Source organism: Eutrema salsugineum, unplaced genomic scaffold (assembly GCF_000478725.1).
Source record: "Eutrema salsugineum unplaced genomic scaffold, Eutsalg1_0 scaffold_9, whole genome shotgun sequence".
NCBI lineage: Eukaryota > Viridiplantae > Streptophyta > Magnoliopsida > Brassicales > Brassicaceae > Eutrema > Eutrema salsugineum.
In genome coordinates, this window is record NW_006256342.1 from 10,679,010 (window position 1) to 10,685,852 (window position 6,843).

General features: G+C 34.3%; 1 pseudogene; it reads left to right on the forward strand.

Annotated features, from left to right (window-relative positions):
* The first annotated feature begins 5,565 nt into the window (after positions 1 to 5,565).
* LOC112085111 lies at positions 5,566 to 6,039 on the forward strand (annotated as a pseudogene).
* The last annotated feature ends 804 nt before the right edge of the window (positions 6,040 to 6,843 follow it).

Consider the following 6,843-nt stretch of genomic DNA (forward strand, 5'->3'; position numbering starts at 1 on the left):
AATCTGTTCAATGGCAAAATTCAAATTATATATAAACCCTACTTATCGCAAGTGCACAACAAAATAACCATATCAAGGACTCATTGTTTTCACTGTAAGTAAACTAAAGAACGGAAAAGGCGTACAGGTACAGCAAGCAAAATCTAAGGCTTACTAACCTAGAAATTACTACAAGCTGTTCAACAACCTTTTTAGGCATATCTTTTACTACACATCTGCATCTTTATTAATGTATGGCGAAGTGAGAGGTGCGAAGACAAAGCCTGCGAATATAATAACGTGGAACTCCGAACTTGGAAGCATATTATATTGATGTACTGGAACCAGCAGTTTCACTTGCGTTCAATAGTTCAACGTAAAAGGAGTTTAGATTCTTGTCCATCCAGAGAAATTATAAACCAAGAAACACATAACCAGTACTTGAGAAAAAAGTCAAAAAAACTCCCATAACAAAGTTTTCGGAAGAAAAGTGAAGTTCACTTAGACCGATTTCAAACTCATTTTTTTCCCTCTCATAAGACCGGAAAGATGTTTCACAGAAACCAAATGATTGAAGGTAATGGCTCTATAACCAGTAGGATCCATGATTGAAGGTAATGGCTCTATGACCAGTAGGATCCATGCGAGAATCAGCACGGGTCCATGTAATATGTCCTCCAAGCTCCAGCGCCCGATTTGTCATCTGTTTTAGCTATGATTTCCATCCTTCTCACCCATTTCTCCTACAAACACATTAAGAAAAACTCAAAAGACACTTAAAACACCAAAAAGACTCTATAACATGATGAACGATTCAAAAAAGATTTTTAAAAACCCTGAAAAATGTGACACGTCACTGTCACTCCCGATAGTGTGAGCTCACATGACTCCATACTAGTCTGAGTTCAGTTTTAATATAGTTATAGCGCTCCTACCACCACCGTGATATATTCATATCATTGCATGTTTATGATGCATTTTTGGTCCAAGAATAGATTCTCATGCATGCATTTTAGATAGATTCTTTGTGTTTTGTCTATGTTTTAGAGTTTTAGGTCCAAGGGAGTCTTACTTGTTTGGAGTGATATTCAGGTGCTTGGGAGATTATTTGAAGTGGAAAAGATGGAACCAATGGAAGAAATGGTGAAAGAAGGTGAAGAAATGATGAAAATAGGCATTTGGAGCTTATCGGTCAAACATGTACCACAGGTCGCTTTTTTCTCGGCCAAAAACTTTACCGCGGGTAGCAGGACTCGGCCAAAACCTGAACCACGGAACATGATCATCAGCCAAATTTCACAGGTGTCGAAATGCTTCAAAGATCGCGATACTGGAAAGCATTCCCATCCGATTTAGCCTCCGGTGTCTTTAAAAAAAATCAAGAGAATCGAATCACGGTTCCATAACACTTGGAATCAATAGATTCAAAGTAGTGAGCCGAAAGATATGACCAACAGAATATGAATCTGTCTCGCATTCCATTCTTGACCGATCTGATACGCTTCGGAAATCACCCAGGACGAATCTCTTCCCTTCTGATACAGTTTCCGGAGACTTCATAAAGATCTGAGAGAGTTGAGTCATCTTGCTAAAACTTTTAAAATAAACTCATTTGGAGTAATGATCTGGGAGATATTGCAGATGGAAGAAGCACATGTCTCGCGGCCAATCAAAACCTATGCAATTCGGCTCAAAGAACCGGTGAGACGGAAGCCTTTCTCTCTCCGGATGCATATGGTCCCTTCAATAAAGTTGGAGCTGCTTGAGTTTACTTTCTCCTGAGCTGGAAAATTGAGTTCAGGATCAGTGAACAGAAAGTTATAGAGGTTTAAGTGCGAAGAAGTCCTTGTCTACACCGAGATGAGCACCGGAAAGATTGTGGTCGGAGTAAGCTATATTCGAAGGGTCTATTTCTTTGAACATGAAACCGAGGTCTACGCCGGGTTGTTGCTGGCCGGAGTAAGACAAAACTTACACCAATCCACTTCAAATCCACACCGACTAAGTTCATCCGGATGCCATGCCTGGTGTAATTCTCAACGTTTTTCACACTGAGATGAACATCGCCCAAAAGCACTCTGTTGCAACTTCCTGGGTTCAAGACCCTTGTCCACTCCGAGAAAAATCCATTGCACTTTATACAAGGCACAACATCGGCCAAATAGTGCACGGTGCGTTCTCTATCGCTGAAACTTGTTTTTTCACTCCGGCTTGGACATCAGCCAAACACAGCCCGGAGTCAGCTTACACTTCCAAGACAACTTCAGGACACAACAACATCGGCCACAACATCGGCCAAATGATGCCCGATGTAAATGTGTCAGCGTTTTTTAGTGTTTTCTTTCCGGGTTAACACCTGGTTTGTCCCGGGTTGACCCTGAACCATGAGACTTAGTATAAATATGTTTTAGGGTTTTTCCACCAGACTTATCATTTATTCTCTTCAGCTTCTTGCCTCTTTTGTGAAAGAGGTTACTTTGTGAGAGATATCTCCATTTAGAGTTCTTAATCAAAGGACTTCTTGAGTTTATTCCATCTATCTATTTCATAATCTCATCTTCTACATATCTCTATCAACTAGTCATGCTTAACTACTCTTCTTGCAAAGGAATCAGAGAGTTAAGTATGATTAGTGAGTAGTCACCTCATTAGGGTTCTAGATATGTAGGTTAGGGTGCTTAGGGATTTGATTAAGGTTGCTTAAGACTAGATTTATGCATATTCTTCTTGCTTAGCCATTCTTAATGCTGGGTTTCTGAGAATCACTTAAATCCAGATTTTAGGCATTTCTCCACTCAAAAGATGTTTGATGAAATGCCTGAACCAGCTAAGTCAAGAGTCTATTGTTTGATTCACATGGAAATGTTGTTTTGAGCTTAGATGGTATATTGGGATTGATTTCTAATGCATTCTTTTCATTGTGTCTCTAATGATGATTAGGTATGAGCAATGTTTGGTTTAGTGTCTTGATGCTTTGGAAAGATTAAGACTTGTTTGGAATCTTGAGCTGATTAGATCATTCATCATCATTATCATTAGCTCCTTTATCATTTCTTGGGCACCATCCTACTTGGTAAGTCTTCTTGAATACCTAAAAACCTGACCAAACTCAACAAACACATCAAAAACATCCCAGAAAACAGAAAATAAAAGCTTGGAAATGTATTTACAAAGATAGACATGGGAATGTCTCCCAAGAGCACTTTGTTTTTAAGTCTCTAAGTTTGACTTTTCATACTCTTTTCTTAGTGAGGGAGAAGAGGAGCATTGATGCTCCTTGTCTTGTCTTTGAAATTAAACATGAACTCTTTGCTCATCAGCACTTGAGCACCATCAGATCCCTTGTCCTTTAATTTAAACCTGAGGCCCTTATACATCAGCTCTTGAACACCCTTAGATCCCTTATCTATGTTTGCTTGTGTGAGGACTACCCTGATCTCAGCAAATGGTTGTGATCCTCCATTGTGTTGAACCTTGTAGCCTACAGTTCCACCATCAAACTTCCAAGGAGTGAAAGTTAAGGCTTGAGAAGAAGATCCAAGGGTGGATTGTTTGGTGCATGTTGGATTCTTTCCCTTGGATCCTGAACCATTTCCCTTGTTGTTGCTCAACTCTAAGAGATCAAGCAAACTTCTTCCCTAATAAAGGGATCCCCATCTCCATACTTAAGTCCGGTTTGATTTGGGGTTCGTTCTTCTTCCCCATAGCTGAAAGGGGTTGAGCTTCTTCTATGATACCAATGCTTCCCACATATTTCATCCCATATCCCTTGAACTCCACAGCTCCAAATCGTCTGATTCCAAGTTTTCTGGAAACTAGACTCATCCCTCTTGAATCTTGATGAGACACCGGAGGCTGAATAGCAGTGCAGGTCCTCCATCTCAGGCGATCTTGTAGAGGTATTGTCAGCTCCAAAGCACTTGTCCATCTTGCTGCACATTGGTGAAGGTTTCTCCATGGTTTCAGCTCCAAGTTGCTCCCAAATCATTTCAAATCACCTGAGAACACTCCAAAAATTCAGGACACTCTAGGGCCTAATGCAAATCCTAACCAATGCTAAAACCAAAGAAAAATTCTAACAAAACTAGCTAAATGTATGTATGAGACTCAATATTTGAACTAAAAATGCAATCCTAAACATGCTAAGATATGAATATGTCACACAGTTCGTATGCTTTTGGCCCGTGGATTCCACCTTCTCGTCGTATCCTCAGAGAGCTAATTTAGAAAGCTCGAAAAACTTGTTTACTGATCCTGAAACACGAGATCATTCCATGTGCTTTGTTTTCACTCACAATATTAGGGATAAATTCTCTATAGGTCATTCATCTTCAAATTGCTCAAGTTCTAATCTATTATATAATAGGAGAGTTTTCCTCCTCCTAGAGTGTCCACATCAGCATCAATTAAAAAATATATTTTAAATACTTAATTATTTAATACATAGTTACATTTATTACTATATTTTAAATTTAGATCAATAAAATTTAATACTAATCTCATAAATTTAGAATGTGACAAATTAATGAGAATTAAATTTATTTGATATAAACTGTATTAAAATATATATTTTTTAAAAGTAAAAACAAGATATTATTAAAAACTGGAAAAAAAAAGTTAGAGAAAATAACAATGATGAAAAAATCAAAAAAATGATGAAAAATAATTAAAAAAAAGAAAGAAGAAGAAAAATTAAAATATAAAGTAAAAACACATATGGAGATGAAGTAAAAGAAGAATACATTTACCAGATAAATAAAAATAAAAGACAAAACAAAATTAGAAAAAATAAAAAAATAACTGAAAGAAAAATTAAAGAAAAACTGAAAGAAAAAAAAGTCAAAGATGATGAAAAAAAACATGAATCTGAAGAGAAATTTTGAAAAATACGAAGACTAAAATATTGAAAATGAGGAAGAAAAACGAAAGATTGAAGATAATAAACTATAAGAATATAAAGATGGAAAATGACAAAAAATTAAAAAAAAAAAGAAAAAAAAGACAAATGTGATAAATTAATTGTTCAACAATTTGTAATAATAACAGTTACTTTATACTTCTTTCAGATTCAACATCAACATATAAGTCTGTTATATTTCTTTCAGATTTAACATCAACATAGCGCGGAATCAGTATCTAGTACTTTTAATTTTGAAGTTTTGTCGTAATAATTTACGGAAATATATGTGTATTTTAGTGATATAGATAATCAAATCAATTATTTTAAAATTTTTACATGGTATCACCATATTTGACAAATCAAAGCAAAAGAGTTAGATTTTTCATATTGAAGTTTAATTTATTGAGTGAATTTGTTTGTGCGACAGTGATTATGGGCCGATATGATTGTTCCTCTCTTCCCTTACATTTTTGGATAGAAATCATATGGTTTGAGTATAAAGAGGAAATCACCTCGAAATATCCTAGAAGTCTTCGCCCAAATCAACGCCAAATTTCTCATCTCTCTCTCTATCTCTGCTAGCTATATAAAAGTTTGGAGTTTCTTTATTTAAATGTTCTTAAGACTTTTATTATCTTTTCTCTATTCTTCTTTATAAAGAAAAAAACTTTTCTCTATTCTTTTCCATGGCTTATTCTTCTACTTCTTGCACTTGAAAATACAATGTTTTCCCAAGCTTCAGCGGGGAAGATGTCCTCAAAACATTCCTTAGCCATCTTCTGAAGAAGCTCAGTAGCAAATTAATCGTTACGTTCATAGACAATGGCATCGAGAGAAGCCGTAGGATCGCACCTGAGCTTTTATCAGCGATCAAAGGATAAGTGATCTCAATCATCGTCTTCTCTAAGAAATATGCTTCTTCCACATGGTGCTTGAATGAATTGGTGGAGATCCACAAGTGCAATAAGGAGTTGGGTCAGATGGTGATACCGGTTTTCTACAATGTTGATTCTTCGGATGTTAGAAAACAGACCGGAGAGTTTGGAAATACTTTTAAAAAGACCTGCGAGCGTACAACAGAAGATGTGAAACAACAGTTGATGTGAATGGAAGCTTTGAAAGAGGTAGCAAGTATTGCTGGGGAGGATTCTAGGAATTAATATGTTTTTTTTTTAATTCCTTTTTTTCTTATAAAAAGAAGATAATTCAAAGCTATATCTTTATTGAGATAGCAATTGCTAAATCTCATCACTTATAACCAAAAATCACACAAAATATATAAAACACATGTTAAAATCTAATTGTAAATAATATGAATCGATTTCTCATCTCCTAACTATGAACCATAAAAAATAGATTGTAAATAACTTAACAGAATTTTAACTTACATTCTAATTATACGAATAATATTAAATGGATAATTATTTTTAAAATATAAAGATACTAATAAAAGTTGAAGTTATAAGTTTTTCAAGGTGTCCATATAAGATTTAAAATTTGATTTTATTGGTCCACATCAACAATTAAAATAAAAACAATTTGAATTTTATTTATTTTTATTAAAATCATAAAAAAAATATTTATAAAATTTCCATTAACAATAATAAACAACCATGATATTAAAGTAGGAGAATTTCTTAATTTAAATACATATTACTAATAAAATTTGATGTGTATGTATATAATAGTGTCCACTTGAATTTTTAAAAGTTAATTTCATTGGTTTCACATCAGTATTTAAAATTAAAATTAAGTAAAAAATTATTAGAAAAAATTATGTTTTAATATATGTTCAATTATATATTCAACTTGAAATGGAAAATGCATATCAAAAAGCCAACTAATAAAAACAGAAAACAAGAAATTTATAATTTTATATTAATCAGAAAAATGAAATTAGTAAAACTTTGGTAAATAAAAGAAAATAAATAGGCTTGATATCTAGACTAAAATAAATATTTATT